General features: G+C 43.1%; 1 protein-coding gene and 1 long non-coding RNA gene across 2 annotated transcripts in view; both read left to right on the forward strand.

Annotated features, from left to right (window-relative positions):
• The window catches only part of LOC121640417, a 1,195,287-nt gene that overhangs the window by 386,108 nt on the left and 790,129 nt on the right, over positions 1-19,050 (forward strand). The window lies entirely within an intron of this gene.
• LOC121640558 lies at positions 314-2,079 on the forward strand. The gene is made up of 5 exons (XR_006010487.1): positions 314-343; positions 467-568; positions 1,055-1,204; positions 1,311-1,460; positions 2,044-2,079. It is a non-coding gene; the product is annotated as an uncharacterized LOC121640558 (long non-coding RNA).

Below are 19,050 nucleotides of genomic sequence, written 5' to 3' on the forward strand. Positions count from 1 at the left end.
TATTTTGGGTTGTCCATGGGTTATAGTTAGTGTCTATACTGGAGGCTACGTAGCTATTGTAAGTTTGTGTTATGTGGATATCCCCTCTGACGATGTTGTCCGGAACAATGCGTTGAAGCGGCCGCCATCTTGGGCCGGGGTAAGCCGCGTCTATTACTGCATTAGTCAACAGAGGCAGTCTATCAACGATTAAAATCACAGTAACTTGCTGAACGTTCAACCGATTTTCAGTCGGTTTGGTTTATTGGAAATGTCACACGCATTTATATAATATAACATATTATTTTCATTATTTTTTTTTATTTTGCTGTGCAGGCCAGTGTAAAGACAAAGAACGTGTAAGGTACAGTACAATCACCTATCATGATTGCAAGTCATTAAAATGGGTACAGACATCTGTAATCTATTGCAGTGGTTCCCAAATTGGGGTCAGTGATACAGTATTGGGTTTGCCATGTCATTGCAGCTCAGATGAATTGCCTAGTGCACCAAAGATCCTTCATGTGTTTGGCCCAGATCCCAGAGGGAATGATTCTGAGGATGAAGCTGTCTTACCAACAAGAAAACAGTAAACTATTATTATTATTTTTAATTTAATAAGCTGTTTAAATTTGAGGAATGTCTGGAAAGCTTTGCTCTTTTCTTTTTTGTATACAAGGTGGACTGTTTAATGCAGATGTACTCAGTTACACTTTAACCCCAAAATGTGCAAAGGTGCCGCAAATTATCTTTTCTTGTGGGGGTGAGGGTGTGCTCAGCGCTGTGTGCGTTGACGTGTCTGTGTGTGTCTGGGCGCATCAGGGCAAACACTCTAGGATACAGAGAGCAGTATAAAGGTTGGGGGGGCACTGACATTTATAGCCAGGCATCTCATGGGCCATGAAACAATCACTGGTCTACCTCTTGAGTAGGTCTAATGCATCAGAAATATTTATTTCTAATTCCTGAAGAACCTATTCCAATTAGATAAACACCAACAAAGGAAGGGCATTTTGCAATCCAAACACCCCCAAAAAGTAAATAAAATCTAATGCTGATCATGCTACTCTTGCAGAGTGCACCATACTGGAGCTGGACCAGAGAGGCCAAGCGTCCCGTAGCCTGCACCAGGGAAGGATTTCATCGACTGACCTGCACCAGAGAAAGACTGTTTCCTCTGAGCCACATCAGTTGATAAGAAGACCACAAACCAGTCTTCATATATGTGAGTATTATATTTTAATCGTAGGCTGTGCTCTGCTGTTGGCCTGAACACATTTTTATGAGACCTGTTGTTTATTTACTTATCCACAATTCTTTTTTCTTCCTAGCACACCTAGGCCTACCACATCCAAGGCTTGAAATATTTAACTGAAGAAGAGATAGGTGTTGAACCAAATCTGCTACCATTAGCTGATCGCCAGTCTGTCCAAAACATGGAGGAGCGGCCCAGAAATAGTGCTGACCTCAAAAACCTTCTGGTAAGAATGTCATGTCAAACTATCCTTGTGAACTGGAAAACCAAAAATAATTTGTGTATTCAGCCTTACACCCATAAGTCTCCCCTTGGCAAAGCAAATTTGTTTGGCACAACAAAGCAGCCAGACTATCATTCTGCTGCCATGATGCTGGACAGGACAGGTTAAAATAAAAGAATGTCATGTCAGTTAACCTTCTGGAGAAAAGTTATACAATGACAAACCATGTTCTTGATTAAATAGGCTTTAATAACATTGCTGGGACCTACAGTGGTAAAATTGAGAAACTATTAGTATATGGGGGAAAAGGGAATCATAATTACACGGATAAATTTAACAGTTTTCACGGCACCACTAGGTAACACTATTATCAAAGTAGTTGAAACCATAGGAAGACTGACTTCACTCTGCATCCTCATCCTTTATTTTACTTTACAAATTATTACTGTTGTGCTGTTCATTGCATAAATTATGCTGGTCAGACTATCAGACCAGTTCAGATTTGCTGCTGATATTTTCAAACATGTTTAAAAGAGTTAGGGCCTATTGTACTGCTGATAAACTAACAAAGAATATCAATTCACAGAGAACTGCACTGGCTCTTAAAGGAGGGGGAGGACGTTAAAGAGTGTAAAGAGTGTCATGTGCAAGCCTTACCACTCTCTCGCCAAGAATGTCAACATGCGCGGTATAAATGGCAAGATTGGCTTCCAGCACCTGCAAATAAGGATGTTGTAATTGGTAAGTATTGTCTTAACAAACACTGACTCCCTCAGAGACCATGGCATTTTTATTTATTTGTTATGGCTAGATTTAAACTGTAGGTCTGGATGCACAGCTCTGAATTTTTTCTCTCTTCTTTTTTAGAAGGTCCACGGTGGGAATGATGGACTTACGGAACAGCGCTGCTTCATTTGGACTTCTGTGCCCTTTGTTAATTTTTTACTAAGACTTTAACCTCCCTGATTTTATTTGTTTTCCTTTTGTTATCCTTAAGCTCACATTCTTTTAATGTATTTCAATTATTGATCTTATGATTTTATTGGGTTGAAAGCATAAAATCTTTTTCCATCCCCACTTAATGTTGTTTCCCTCTGTTCACCTTGTTGGCTCTCCACCAGTGTCACATATTATTTGATTTTTATATTGTTATTATATATTGTTATTTTGAACAAGTTATTCAAATCAAAACAAATGTTATTTGTATAATTGTATCACCGTTGTTGTAGTATTTTTAATCTAGGCTGAATATTGCACAGTTTTATTAAGGTATTCATTAGACTGACATCCGGTGCCAGTGTGGAAACTGTTCTGGGCCAGTACTGGGCCACCACTGTGTCTGCATCTGGCCTCAGGGCTGGCCCATGTGTGGGCCACATTTGGCAAACCAGATCTGGGCCAGCAAAGGGGCCGTCATTCTTTGCGGTATGTGGGCCAGGTTTAAGTGTATTGTGTGGGCCAGAACCGGGCCAGACCAATTTTGCTACCTGGGACGGTGTTTACGGCGGATCTGGTCCAGTACCTCATCACGGTGTTTACGGTGGATCTGGTCCCAGTACCTCATCACGGTGTTTACGGTGGATCTGGTCCCAGTACCTCATCACGGTGTTTACGGTGGATCTGGTCCCAGTACCTCATCACGGTGTTTACGGTGGATCCTGGTTCCAGTTAAACCTCATCACAGGTGTTTACGGGGCGGGTCTGGTCGCAGGTTTACCGTTAAAGTCTAATTAATGGAAAACTTTCAGTTAATTTCTTCTGATCAACACATCCTAGTGGAGCCAGTCTGGAGAAATGAACATTATTTCCGTACAAAGGCAGCAACAAGCAGCCGTTACAACAGCCGCCGGCGGCTCCCAAACTCGTTTGCTAACATAGATGCTAACTTCACATCACTAACCCACTAACCTTCATATGACATCGGCGTAAATACCTTCCCACGTATCTCTTACCTGGGGGACTCACCCCGACATTTAGGATCCTGATAAGCACGACAAAGCTGGTAACTCGGTAATTCACCGAGAATCCGTGTGCACGCTCACTGTGGAAGGAGCGGAGTTTGCAGCTGGCACCCACGTCACGCTAAACTCAGATAAAAACAAGCCCCACTGGTTTCTGCTCGTTTGTTTTCTAGATAAAACAACTCCGAGGCTCCGTGTACACTGGTTGGTTTACAACCGCGGTGACATCAGCTTCAGGTTGGATGTTCCACAGGTGTTCACTCTGGATCAGCCAGGGCGGTTTAGGGACCGTCAACAAATTACAGGCTTTCCGGAAAACAGGAAGTTCAAATAATGGAGTTAAAAACAATATTATCAATAAACTGTCCACATGACCCACTGCCTCCAAAGAAAAACGGGACTCCTGACGTACACAGGCAGAAACAACACATTTTTGGTTTTATACAGGGTGCCAAATCTTTTGGGTTGCTTCATATTTTAATGAATTTAATAAAGAAAAAAAAAGAGAAAAACAATATAATTTTCAAAAGCTTCTAAACCACGTGACCCAGTCACAACAAAGCAGAGATGAACTGAAGCAGATGACCATCAGACTTCCTCCATGTGTGATTTTTGATAGCCCCATTTAAAACACAAAACATCTGAAAATAAAAGATCTTGATAAAAGTAAAATAATAATGCAAAAATGCAGATGGTCAACAGTTTTAAAGCTGTAATAAAATGGAAACAGTGGAAGAAAATAAGACCAGGAAAACCTGCACGCTCCTGGACTGTATGAGGAGTTTTAAAAAGAATCCATGCTGCCCTCCAGCTTTCACATAGAAAACAATTTGAAGCTAAGACAGTGGAAAAAGAATCTCCATTTATTCACCTGCAGCTGGTAACGTGTACCTCCATGAGTATTCAAGGCTGTTCTGTGTTTCAACACGAAAACCAGGGCCGTAGTGGGACAAGAAGTCCGACCGGGAGACATTCACTCACTCAGGCCACCCCTAATTATACAACCACAAATACATGCACTCACCTACGGGTAGGTAATCGTCAAAAGCCCATTTTTCTATTTCAATTTCAAATTCAAAACAGCCATGAATAGAAAACTAAAAGGCAGCAGGACTCCTGATGAACTAAACATCACTTTTCTCATCCGTTCTTTTCTTCTAGGCCAGATTAGAAAATAAAAAGTTGACTCAGCTTAAAAACACAAGACACTGTCCAAACTGATGAAGGGTTTCCTAAACTTTTTCAACGTTCGGTTCAGCAGAAGCCACCAAATATTTTTGTTTGGTTCATGTTTAACTTTCCAGGTTTAATTTACTGTAAATGTTAAACATTCATTACTTGTTCCTGTAACAGCTACTGGTCCTGCTGCTGCTCTGTACCTGCTGCCATTCCTCTTTACTGCTAGTGGAGGGTCCTCCCTCTGAAACACCTGCATTATATCCACATATACAACAAACACACACACACACCACACATACACACCACACATGCACACACACACACATATACAGACACACACACACCACACACACACACACATATGTCATGGAATGTGTGAACATCAAACAGCAGTGATAAAAGTTGCATCATATCATTTATAGTAAAACCAGATAAACACACTGAAACTGATTAAACCAAAGTTCCTTCATCAGCATTTAACCTGGAAAAAAAGAAACGTTCCTCACTCTCACAGCTGTACAGCTACTTGTGTGTTGGACAGGGACAGATGTGGACAGGGACAGACGTGGACAGTATATGTGAACAGGGACAGACATGCACAGTATATGTAGACAGGGACAGACATGGACAGGGACAGATGTGAACAGGGACAGACGTGGACAGTATATGTGGACAGGGACAGATGTGGACAGTATATGTGGACAGGGACAGACATGGACATATGTGGACAGTATATGTGGACAGGGACAGATGTGGACAGGGACAGACGTGGACAGTATATGTGAACAGGGGACAGACATGCACAGTATATGTAGACAGGGGACAGACATGGACAGGGACAGATGTGAACAGGGACAGACGTGGACAGTATATGTGGACAGGGACAGATGTGGACAGTATATGTGGACAGGGACAGACATGGACATATGTGGACAGTATATGTGGACAGGGACAGATGTGGACAGTATATGTGGACAGGGACAGACATGGACAGATGTGGACAGTATATATGGACAGGGACAGATGTGGACAGTATATGTGGACAGGGACAGATTTGGACAGTATATGTGGACAGTCCACACTTCGTCCCATGTTTAATAAGAAAGTAAACCTGTACGTTTTATTAAAGGACAGGACTCAACCAGAACACCTCACTTACGGAGAGAATGTGAACTTTGAAAGCTTGAAACCGAGCCTGTAGACGGCGCGGGGCGGAGCAGGAGGTCCAGGGTTTTTAGCATGAAGGGTTCCTCAAGGACACTGGTTGGGACCACTGCTCTACAGAACACAGGGAAGGAACAGCAGCACGAGTTCAGTGTGAGGCTTCGTAAAGTCCGACAGAAAGATAGCAGAGATCACTCCAACCAGCAGCCTCCACCTTCCAGAACAAGACACATCTCCTTTTAGTTTTAATTATCATGCAGCTTTTAATTAATAATAATAAAAAAACTGCTAAAATATTCCAGTTTTCTCTGAGAGTGTATTCAGAGCATCTTTAATAATCCATCTTTATGTTCTCACCACCCGCCTGCCTTTCCCAGCTTCTTCCTTTGTCAGCATTCAGCAGTGGGTGGAGTTACGCTGATAACAGGAGGTGTAGTTACACTTTAAACACAGCAAATAAAACAGAAACACTTGGGCCTGAGAGAAAAGTGCAGGGTGCAACTCTGACCACTTCCAGACGGTTAACTGGAGTTAGACGGTAGGTTGTAGGCAGGTGTAGGTGCAGCATGACCTCCTTTTCTCTTCCGCCTCTGCTTTACCGGCTGGCTATCTTCATAAAAACAACTCCATGAGAGTGAAGATGGAGTTTTTCTGCTGATATTTCAGCATATTTAATTTTCTCTCTCTCCTGAACTTAACATCTACATTAATCTAGTTTCGTAACTCAGCCATGCAGAAATTTCTACAGGTTCCTGCAACCTGAGTTAAAGACATTTCAGAAATAAAAATGTTGCAGCCCTCAGGCTGACCCCACTTGTCCCCAAAAGTCCGTCATACTTTGTGTATTCATTAAGAATAAAAAGCAGCTGACGTTCAGAAGCTTCTGGTTTACTTCTCAACACAGAAAGAGAGGAAACCACAGCACTGACAGCTACAGACAGGATGGTCGCAGGTTTCCTGACCTGAAAAACAGGAGCTGATCTCATTTCAAGAAGCTGTAAGATGGAGAAAACATCTGTGCTGTGGCTGCTGTGTGAGTTTCTTTTTTATTCTGCTCCTAACTTCTTAAAAACGATTTAAATCTTTAAATCTCCATCATTGTTTGTTAAGCTTGAGTCATTGTTTGTTAAGCCTGAGTCGTGGTTTGTTAAGCTTGAGTCGTTGTTTGTTAAGCTTGAGTCGTTGTTTGTTAAGCTTGTAGTCGTTGTTGGTTACGCTTGATCTTGGTTTGATAAGCTTGAGTCGTTGTTTGTTAAGCTTGAGTCGTTGTTTGTTAAGCTTGAGTCGTTATTTTGTTAAGCTTGAGTCGTGGTTTGTTAAGCTTGAGTCGTGGTTTGTTAAGCTTAAGTCATGGTTTGGTAAGCTTGAGTCGTTGTTTGTTAAGCTTGAGTTGTTGTTGTTAAGCTTGAGTCATGGTTTGTAAGCTTGAGTCGTTGTTTGTTTAAGCTTGAGTCGTTGTTTGTTAAGCTTGAGTCGTTGTTTGTTAAGCTTGAGTTCGTGGTTTGTTAAACTTGAGTTTGGGTTTGTTAAGCTTGAGTCGTGGTTTGTTAAGCTTGAGTCGTGGTTTGTTAAGCTTGAGTCGTGGTTTCTTAAGCTTGAGTCGTGGTTTGTTAAGCTTGAGTTGTTGTTTGTTAAGCTTGAGTCGTTGTTTGTTAAGCTTGAGTCGTGGTTTGTTAAGCTTGAGTCCGTTGTTTGTTAAGCTTGAGTCATAGTTTGTTAAGCTTGAGTCGTGGTTTGTTAAGCTTGAGTCCGTGGTTTGTTTAAGCTTGAGTTGTTGTTTGTTAAGCTTGAGTCGTTGGTTTGTTAAGCTTGAGTCGTGGTTTGTTAAGCTTGAGTCCGTTGTTTGTTAAGCTTGAGTCATAGTTTGTTAAGCTTGAGTTGTTGTTTGTTAAGCTTGAGTCGTTGTTTGTTAAGCTTGAGTTGTTGTTTGTTAAGCTTGAGTCGTTGTTTGTTAAGCTTGAGTCGTTGTTTGTTAAGCTTGAGTCGTGGTTTGTTAAGCTTGAGTCGTGGTTTTCCTGAAGGGCCCACGTCTTTCAGCAGTCTGAGGGTCTGTTACTCGTTGTTAAAGTTTTTCCCTTAAAACCAGGAATGTTTTCACTTCTTTTGCATCAAGGAACATCTTAAGAATTCTAACAGACTCCATCAGAGCTCCTCGAGTCAGAGCTCCTCGAGTCAGAGCTTCTCGAGTCAGAGCTTCTCGAGTCAGAGCTCCTCGAGTCATCTCAGCTTCACTTTACACAAGTGTTTTGGAGGTAAATGTTTCAGTGAAATATGCAGCTGTTTACCGGCTGTTTACCAGCTAAGCATCAGCTGTTTACCGGCTGTTTACCAGGGCAAGAGGTGTCTTTACATTTGCCGTTTCTGCCCAGCCGCGGTGCTGTAAATTACATCAGGCTGACGAAGTGAAGTGTGTTTAGAATCAGTTTTAAAACGAATGTAAAGAAGGAACGTGTTTAAAGAAGAAAATTCTAACAGAAACAGAAGAGAGAACAAAGTTAGGACGCTGTGATTGGCTGGAAGGGGATGAAGAGGAGTTATGTGGGGTAGTGGTGTGGTCTTCACACACGAACCAGCTGATTCTAGCAACAAACAACATGAGTGGACTCCTGTCAGGATGAACCAGATCTTTAGAGGAGGCAGGTCTTTGTGTTTGTGGGAACCAATCACATGCAAGAAAAGACTGGGATCGTACCATTATGTGAAGGAGGGGGGGCAGACTTTCAGAAGATGGGTACAGTGTAGTTAAACAGAGCAAAAATAAATTAATCTAAAGTGTCATAATGTTCAGACTTTGGTTTGTATTTATTTGATTTTGTTTTTTATTTTTTTATTTAGAGGTTTGATGCAAATGTTAAGTACAAGTAGTTGGTTTAGTTAATGTGCTACATACATATATATATATATATATATAGCACATTAACTAGACCGACTACTTTCAATAACAGCAAGTTAGAGTTTACTAGTTCACATAAAAACCTGTACATTAGAACGTAAACATTATCTAATTGTAAACACATTATATAATCGTGAAATTACCGTCTTTTGAAAAGCAGAAATATAATAAAGGATTTTTTTTATTTTGAGCTTGAATAACTGGAACAATAAGAACTGTTTTACACTGCAGTCTGGCTTATTAATGAAACGGAAACTGTTTGATAAAAATAATCCCGACTTTAAATCAGGAACAACAGACCAACAGAGTCTTTGTAAAGTCAAATTTACTTGCAAGAAGTTAAATTTAGCCCCAAACCTGACAGTGTGGACTGTTTACAGCCAGCTGTGAACCGAAAGAAAGCCAAACGTGAACTAAAGATGTAGTTATTCAGTCCATTTGTTAAAACTGTGTTATCTTCTCAGCACGGTCATGTTCATGAGAAAATCTGTTATATATCCACTGACAATATACACACATCACAGTTACAGTGTAAGATTAAAAGAATATGCTGCAATAGTCTTAAGAAGAAAACTATTGTAACTTTAAACTATAAACTTTATTAAACTTTATTTTCTTCTAACCAAAAACCAACCCTGGCTGATCCTGTTTGGTTACGTAGTCTTTCTATATGGACCCGTCTTTACCTCCCTGCCTCAGAGGAAAACTCTGATTAAAGCCCCATCTGTCCATCCGTCTGTCCATCCATCCATCTGTCCGTCCATCCGTCCGTCCATCCGTCCGTCCGTCCATCCATCCGTCCGTCCATCCATCCATCCATCCATCCTCCATCCATCCATCCATCCAACTGTCCGTCCATCCGTCTGTCCATCCCTCTGTCCATCCATCCGTCCATCCATCTGTCCGTCCGTCCGCCTGTCCATCCCTCTGTCCATCCGTCTATCCATCCATCTGTCCGTCCATCTGTCCATCCATCTGTCCGTCCATCTGTCCATCCATCTGTCCATCCACCCATCCATCTGTTCGTCTGTCCATCCATCCATCCGTCCATCTCTCCGTCCATCTGTCCGTCCGTCCGTCCGTCCGTCCATCCGTCTGTCCGTCCGTCCATCCATCTGTCCATCCGTCCGTCTGTCCGTCCATCCATCCGTCCGTCCGTCCGTCCGTCCATCCATCCATCCATCCATCCAACTGTCCGTCCATCCGTCTGTCCATCCCTCTGTCCATCTATCCGTCCGTCCGTCCATCCATCTGTCCGTCCGTCCGCCTGTCCATCCCTCTGTCCATCCGTCTGTCCATCCATCTGTCCGTCCATCTGTCCATCCATCTGTCCGTCCGTCTGTCCGTCCGTCCGTCTGTCCATCCACCCATCCATCTGTTCGTCTGTCCATCCATCCATCTGTCCGTCCGTCCATCCGTCTGTCCATCCATCCATCTGTCTGTCCGTCCGTCCGTCCGTCCATCTGTCCGTCCGTCCATCTGTCCATCCATCCATCCGTCCGTCCATCCATCCGTGAAGACTGATGCTCTGCCTGCTCTCTGCTCAAACCACACCCTGCTGGCTGACTGTTCTCTGTTCAAACCACACCCTGCTGGCTGACTGTTCTCTGTTCAAACCACACCTTGCTGGCTGACTGCTCTCTGCTCAAACCACACCCTGCTGGCTGACTGTTCTCTGTTCAAACCACACCCTGCTGGCTGACTGTTCTCTGTTCAAACCACACCTTGCTGGCTGACTGCTCTCTGCTCAAACCACACCCTGCTGGCTGACTGTTCTCTGTTCAAACCACACCCTGCTGGCTGACTGTTCTCTGCTCAAACCACACCTTGCTGGCTGACTGCTCTCTGCTCAAACCACACCTTGCTGGCTGACTGTTCTCTGCTCAAACCACACCTTGCTGGCTGACTGCTCTCTGCTCAAACCACACCCTGCTGGCTGACTGTTCTCTGTTCAAACCACACCCTGCTGGCTGACTGTTCTCTGTTCAAACCACACCCTGCTGGCTGACTGTTCTCTGCTCAAACCACACCTTGCTGGCTGACTGCTCTCTGCTCAAACCACACCCTGCTGGTTGACTGTTCTCTGCTCAAACCACACCTTGCTGGCTGACTGCTCTCTGCTCAAACCACACCTTGCTGGCTGACTGCTCTCTGCTCAAACCACACCCTGCTGGCTGACTGTTCTCTGTTCAAACCACACCCCGCTGGCTGACTGCTCTCTGCTTAAACCACACCCCGCTGGCTGACTGTTCTCTGTTCAAACCACACCCTGCTGGCTGACTGCTCTCTGCTCAAACCACACCCTGCTGGCTGACTGTTCTCTGTTCAAACCACACCCCGCTGGCTGACTGCTCTCTGCTTAAACCACACCCTGCTGGCTGACTGTTCTCTGTTCAAACCACACCCCGCTGGCTGACTGCTCTCTGCTCAAACCACACCCCGCTGGCTGACTGTTCTCTGTTCAAACCACACCCCGCTGGCTGACTGCTCTCTGCTCAAACCACACCTTGCTGGCTGACTGTTCTCTGTTCAAACCACACCCCGCTGGCTGACTGCTCTCTGCTCAAACCACACCTTGCTGGCTGACTGCTCTCTGCTCAAACCACACCTTGCTGGCTGACTGCTCTCTGCTCAAACCACACCTTGCTGGCTGACTGCTCTCTGCTCAAACCACACCCTGCTGGCTGACTGCTCTCTGCTCAAACCACACCTTGCTGGCTGACTGCTCTCTGCTCAAACCACACCTTGCTGGCTGACTGCTCTCTGCTCAAACCACACCTTGCTGGCTGACTGCTCTCTGGTCCCTAAAAAGAAACATCGAACAAACACAACAACAACAACAACAGTTATAAAAGACACTTATACCAGTGTTTCCACAGAGAAGACTGGTAACGAACTGTTTCTAGAATTCACCAGCATCAGGACAAGGCTGTTTTCAGAGTTGTTCAAGCGACAGATAAATCTATACATCAAATTTCTCATTAGTGCCTGAAAGGTACTAACACGAGTGTGAGAGAACAAAAAACTGGCACTGCTGGACCTGGGCTTCTTGAGTAGAACCCTTAATGCATCATTGTAAGCAGCTTTAAGCTTCTGTAGACTAGCTCTCTTATATTTACACCACAATGGGGCAGTGTACAGAGGTGTACAGTAATTTCTGAAGAGTTGGATTTTTACATGTTGTGTCACAATGTTGATGCATTTGTTGAGATTGACGTTAAGCAAAGTACAAAAGTTGTACTTAATACCAGTACTTAGCAAATTAACATTTATCAGATGCTTTTACCAAAAGTGTTAAAAAAAGATCAATACTCAAGCTACATCTTAGTTAGTGTACCATTATTAGAAAACTGGAAAGTGCATTAGAAAGTTGGTAAAGAATGAGACTCTTGCTCTGTTAGCTAAAGATTGTCAAAGACCTTTCCACTCTACTAGTAGTGATGATAAACCAGCCTGTAAACCTGCATTGAGAACAGACTTGTTAGAGGTTGTGGTAAGTTCAGTTTGAGGGTCTTTGGTATGTATCTGTCAGAGTGACCCTCGATCACAGACCAAACAGCTGTTCCTTTGGGATTACTATCCTGAACATCACACTCATGCAGCTGCTGGAAGAACTTCATCTTCTGAAGGGACAGGAATGCTAGGTAGTCGGTTGGATTTTGAAGGATTCTGTTTGGTCATTGATATTTTGCTCAATTCTTCATAATTGATTTTAGATGTTTTGCTTGGGAGGACCCAGACACAGGCCATCTGAATGCTGGACTGTCCATCTTTGAGACTGACTGCAGCCAGTAGTGCATCAGTGCAGCTGCATGGGAGCTTCTCCTAGTCCAGCTTTACAGGTGCGGTGAGCCGTTAGTACTGTCCCATCCTCTTTAACAACAACCCAGGGTTGTGTAGGTGTGGCGTTTGTGGCCTGAGAGTGATTCACCTAAAGTGAAAGAATAAAATTTATTAGTGAAGTATAAATGAAAAAAATACTTATCAAGGACGAGCATATTATTTTAACTACCTAGTGGCGAGTACAGCATTACATGAAGTAACTTCAGGTACTAGGCTACTTCAGTAGCTAACAGTAAGGAGTTAGATGCTTGGTCACCCATCGCTTGTAATTCCAAAATAATTTATTTAGGACCTTAACATCCCTCTTACACTGCTCATCAGTCATCTATCACTCGGTAGATTATTTATATCGTCGTAGCCTCCTTCTACGCAGAGCTAACAGCTACATAACATTAGCCAATTTTACATAAAGTCCATCACCAGAACATGACTTACCTTTCCTTTCAGCAAAAAGGTCTTCTTGTCTTTGAGATGCCATCTTTCTGACCCAGCCTGCCGTGAAGCCTCGATAAGCATCCGTGCTTTTAAAAGCTTTCAGACTTTCTCCTGTGTAGGATGATGGGTTGTGTATGAGGTAGATGGAAATGCGGTGAAAAGAAAAATCCGGGAGCTTGTCAGTCGTCTCTGTAAGAATCGCATAATCCAATAACATGATCCAATAACAGCTATTTTTCTGTTGTATCTTTTTAATTGTCAGGGATTAAAATGAGAAATATCCATCTCTGTTTCTGCTGTTTGGTACTCAAACTGGTGGAAGTAAAGTAGAACATGTAATGATGTCACGCCTCTGAAATGCATCTATAAAAAATCTATCTTCATGTTTTATGAAATGATGTTCAATTTAAATCCATTCAGATCAATATTTTTTAACCCAGCTCTAAATACTTAATAAAATATTTGCTTAGCAGCATCTAAACTCATGAATTACGCTGAAGCAGAAGCTCTGAGTGAAACCCAATGAAGAGCCATTTGGGAGCCAAAAGAGCTGGTGTTCTGTCATAACTTGCTACTTTGTTTTATATATATATATATATATATATATATATATTTATATAAATAATGCAGGTAGGATGTTTTTATAGTATAAATGACCCTATCAAAGTATTTATGCAGGTAGTAAGATTCCACGGTGTAGATTAAAAACCGTAGATATTCACATATTAAATACCAATTAAACAATCAAAATAGTTTAAATAATTTATAACATACAATTTCTATGAATATTCATATAAATAAATAAAAAATAATTTTATTTCACAACACAGTATAAATGAACCCAAAGTACGCTACTAAACAGGATTATACAGCCGCCTGTAGGACTCCTCCACAGAATAAATGACAGAAAGTTTCTATTATTGGCCTTTTTAATACTGAATAACTCAAAATCATCCAAATATAGGCCTACAATTTCTAACTTTAAATATATAGATGAAAGTTATTAGTTTATTTCGGAGGTACAGCAGTTAACTCGGACTTGGGGTAACTTGGATTTATGGGCGTTCCCTTCTGCACATTAATGATGTTTTCATGCCCACATGCACAGAAGGGCTAGCTGCACGTCTCAGTGGGTAGGATGAAATGTTAGAATACCGGCTTCTCTAAAGGCCCGTTTATGCTGGACGGACACTTTGTTCCATCTCCTGCATCGCGTTTGTGTCAATATGGTCTTGTGTGGAGAGATACTATGAAGGTTTAGCTCAGGTGTATTAATTTATAGCAGGTTAGGTTTTATTAAACTATTTTATTTGTTTTTCTGGGGTGCCAGCCTGAGATCTGATAAACCTTCCACAAAGGATGTAAGCAGCAGTTCATACAAACAAACAAACAAAACGTTATATCAATCAATCGGTAGCAAAACAGTTAAATCAGTTCATCCACAAAAAAATTAAACCAGAAAAAAAACTCAAATAAAATAAAAAAACATCATTCCAGTCCAGTCCCAGAATAAATCCTTTCCACCTTTTTGTATGACCCAGTTCATTCAAGTTTTACTTAATACAAAATAAACCGCCGAAAACTCTGGGTTTTCTAAATGAGCCCTCCACAGGACCCCAAAACAAGAAAACTCCGGGTTTTCTAAATGAGCCCTCCACAGGACCCCAAAACAAGAAAACAACGAGTTTTCCAAAGTGAATCGTTCCTCATCAACACAAAAGTAAGCAGGAAGGAAAAACAAGGAACCCGGCTGGGACTCATGACACAGATCTTCCACTCCAGTATCCAGGAGGAGACGGGATTAGATCCGTTCCCCAAGTCCGTTGGTCCGTTAGCGGCGGCGCTACAAAAGCTAACCTGCTAATTGTTCCTCGTGGGAAAATCTGCTTCCCTCAATGACACCTGTTTCCGGTCTCTCTCTCTGACTGGGCGACCAGCCGCAGCCATCAGGAAAAGGCTGTCTTATCTCCGGTCCAGCCTTTCAGGCTAAAGGAAATTCTACTGGCTGTTTAAGGCAGGGTGGAGCAGGGTGGAGGTGAGTTCAGTTAAAGAGAGAAAGAAAACACAATCGACATGGCAGCTAACCAGGCTGTCACACTACCACCAGAAACCGAGGAGGCAGTGTAGAGCAGGACAGCTGAAATGTGACCAGCAAGTGGAACGGACCAGAGAAGAAGAGGAGGAGGAGGAAGAGGAAAAGCTGTGTGAGTGTGTCAGGTGTGCTGGTAGTTGGAAACCACTTCAGTAACACCAGCAACCAGTGTCTGAAACCAGCATCACAACACAGAGGTGAACTCTGAGCTCAGCACTGCCCACTAGTGGACAAACTGACTTCATACATATAGCAACTTAAAAGTATGAAGGTGGAGACGTATGACAACGTTTGAAACGGACGTCCGTCTTTACGTACGTAAAGGAGCATAAATGGGCCGTAAGGATCTTTAAAAGGGACGGATCCCATCATGACTGTGGAGATGAAGAACTATCACGTGAAGCATGCAGCGGAGAAAACGTAGGCGATAAAATGACTGGTGTAAAAGAAAAAACCGCATGGCTCAGTGGGTAGAGCGGGCGCCCTGTAACCCAAGGGTTGCCGGTTTGATCCCGACCCGCCGAGCTCCTGTTGAAGTGTCCCTGAGCAAGACACCGAACCCCTAGTTGCTCCTGATGGGTTGTTGTTGAGCGCCTTGCATGGCATCTTCCACCATCTGTGTGTGTATGTGACGTTTATGTAAAACGTTTTGGGTAAAAGTGCTATATAAGTACAAACCCTTTAAAAAACCAAAAACAAAGGAAACAGGCTGGAGCAGATTAATAAACAGGCTAACTTAGGCTGCAGCCTAGGGGCCCCCATGTGTGTAAGGGGCCCCTGTTGGGGCCAGAAGAACTTGAACCTTGACTTCCATTTGCCCACTACAAACAGAAAATGAAAAAGATGATTGGCTGAATGTAACCCCCCCTAAAAAACAACAGAAGATAAAGAATATAACTGCTGAGCAGAAGAGAGCCAAAAATATCCAATAAAAAGTGTGACAGTGGGGCACAAAACCACAAAGCACAACGCCAGAAACAACTTCGTGATCAAGATCTGCTCACGAAGATCCCTAAATTTACTGGATATTTTAAAGCAGCAGCCGAATCTACATCTAGTCATCAACATTAGCTAGCTAACGGCTAACGCTGGAGCCGCTGAAACGACTGCAACGGCGTACTTTGGCCACAGCAAAGACTTCAGCCTGTCTGGGTGGCACACTGCCCCACAGCCATCTAACCCAGGTCGGGGTTCTGAACAGACACTTGACCTGCGTGAAACACTGGTGGGTTGCGCCACTACCACTCCAGAAGTTAGCCATGACCCACCCGTGGTGAGTCCTTATGTGATGTCTGCTTCACCTGCTGCAGCTGAAGGAGCACCAGAGAGCCACAATCCCGTCACCTACACCACTGATCCTGGATGCTGGAATAAAATTGATGAAGATATGCAGATTTATTGGATAAAATTGGGTCCTGAAGCTTGTCAGAACGAAGATGTTGCAGCTTCAGAGAAACAACACAAACACCAGAAAAGGTACTTTTCTAAAACCCTATTTAAAAAGAAACTGGTGAATGGTGAAATGATGCCAAGGAAACGGTTGCTTTATTCCCCTCACAAGGTACAGTGTTCTGTTCTGCATGTAAACTGTTCGGGGACAGTGATCATCAGTCTGCACCCACTGCAGGCTGCAGGGACTGGAAACATGCAGCTACTAGCTGAACATGAGCCACAGAAAGGCCATGCTTTATGTGCTGATGCTGGATGTGTCGATTCAGAACTGAAAAAACTGACAATGAACATCAACACTGGACCGAGGTGCTAAAGAGGGCGGCAGAGAGAGGACGGCCCTTCAGGGGACATAGGGACATATAACATAACCTGACAGTGGAAACTTTATGGGTATTGTGGAAGTTATTAGCGAGTTTGATTCATTCTTGAAAGTGCACATAAAAAATATGGCAATGCCGGCAAGGCAACGCCCTCTTACCTCTCGTCATCTACGTGTTTAAAGTTTATTGAACTGATGGGAGAACAAGTCCTGACAGAGATAATCAGTACGATTAAAATGGCAAAATACTTTGTAATTAGTGTCGATTCGACTCCTGATATGACACACACACCAGCCCACATTCATGATGCGTACGTGTCACCAGCTGGTTGCGTTTCCTGAAGTTTGTCAGTCAGGACAGACGCTTTGCTGGTTTGTTCTCGATATTCTACAAGAAATGGGTTGATATCCAGACTGATGAAGGACTCCTCCACTAGAAAGACAAGAAAGAAAAAAATCTACAAAGGTAGAAATGAATATCTGACATTGTGTAGCTGTTGCATGATGATATGGTGTGTTTGTACTGCTGCAGATTATAATGCTTTTTAAATAGTTTTATTTTGGTATTACACAGAGCAGGTCTGTCTGCCTGTATGGTGTAATTCTGTCTCACTACTGCCACAGATGTTTGTATCCATAAAACTTAGAACAGGCTTTTAGCATATCGCATGTGTGTTTTCTGGTTAAATGTGAATCTAACCTCATGTCATTCCTCCTAGTTTTGGCCTCCTGGATGAGCTGCCCAGCAGACCAAGGTTAGTTCCTCTATCACAGCTTAAACATTTAAAGATGGCTGCTGATGTTTACAGTCATCTGAGAGCAGTTTATTAGGGAAAATTAAAAAATTTATTACAGTTTGAATTATTAAAGTCCAATATTATACATTTTTTTTAACAGTTCCATTTGGGTATCAGCAGGACTTCAGACTAACTTTCTTTACGAGGAGCACAGCACCCCCTAACTTAAATCTTTAGTAACGCAAACAGAAAATTTAGGGGCGCACACAGAAATCTCTTTGCATAGCAAATATTCTTATTTCCTCTCATTTTCACTCTGCTGGTGATATATACTTGTACAATCCGGCTTTCATGGCGCCCACTCTGTGATTGTACAGGGTAAGCTCAGCTAGGAGGTCGAGTCAATGACAGTATCCACTGCTGGGGGGATGTTTTTTCCCTTTGTGAGGTCACAGAGAGAAAGATCTCAGACTTACAAACAGGTAAGTCACACGTTTGCTAAAAAGTGGAGCAAGCAAGTGAGGGAGGAGGAACAACTCTAATTCTTGGGTCTCATACACAGGACACACATGACTGTTAGAAAACCTTTAGAAAGTGAATTTTGCATAATGTGGAACCTTTGATTAACCCCATTTTCCCATTTTTCCAGTCTCTCTGACTGTAAAGCCCAGCACCTCTCAGGTTTTTACAAGTGAATCGATTTCTGTGAGCTGCGAGGAAAACGACAGCTCAGCGGGGTGGAGGATGATGAGGAAGACAGCCAATCAGCAGGACTCTGTGTGTGGGACTGACTGGGGAAGGAAAGCTGGTTCTTCTTGCACCATCAGTCTGACAGTCCCATGGGACACCGGAGTTTACTGGTGCGAGTCCAGAGAAGGAGTGACCAGTAACAAGGTCAACCTTACTGTTACTGGTGAGATCTGAAACTCATTCAGAAATACAAAGACAAGCAACATCTGTACTGTACAAATCTCATCACATTTTATCCCCAGTAGAAAATAAACAACATGTCAGACGATGAAACGGAGACGTTTCACCATTTTTCACCATAGTTCCAGGGTGATGTTCAGCATGGTGTAAAAAGTAGTTCCAGGGTGATGTTCGGCATGGTGTAAAAAGTAGTTCCAGGGTGATGTTCGGCATGGTGTAAAAAGTAGTTCCAGGGTGATGTTCGGCACGGTGTAAAAAGTAGTTCCAGGGTGATGTTCAGCACGGTGTAAAAAGTAGTTCCAGGGTGGTGTTCGGCACGGTGTAAAAAGTAGTTCCAGGGTGATGTTCGGCACGGTGTAAAAAGTAGTTCCAGGGTGATGTTCGGCATGGTGTAAAAAGTAGTTCCAGGGTGGTGTTCGGCACGGTGTAAAAAGTAGTTCCAGGGTGATGTTCAGCATGGTGTAAAAAGTAGTTCCAGGGTGGTGTTCGGCACGGTGTAAAAAGTAGTTCCAGGGTGATGTTCAGCATGGTGTAAAAAGTAGTTCCAGGGTGGTGTTCGGCACGGTGTAAAAAGTAGTTCCAGGGTGA

The sequence above is a fragment of the Melanotaenia boesemani genome, chromosome 5 (genome assembly GCF_017639745.1).
Source record: "Melanotaenia boesemani isolate fMelBoe1 chromosome 5, fMelBoe1.pri, whole genome shotgun sequence".
NCBI classification, from domain to species: domain Eukaryota; kingdom Metazoa; phylum Chordata; class Actinopteri; order Atheriniformes; family Melanotaeniidae; genus Melanotaenia; species Melanotaenia boesemani.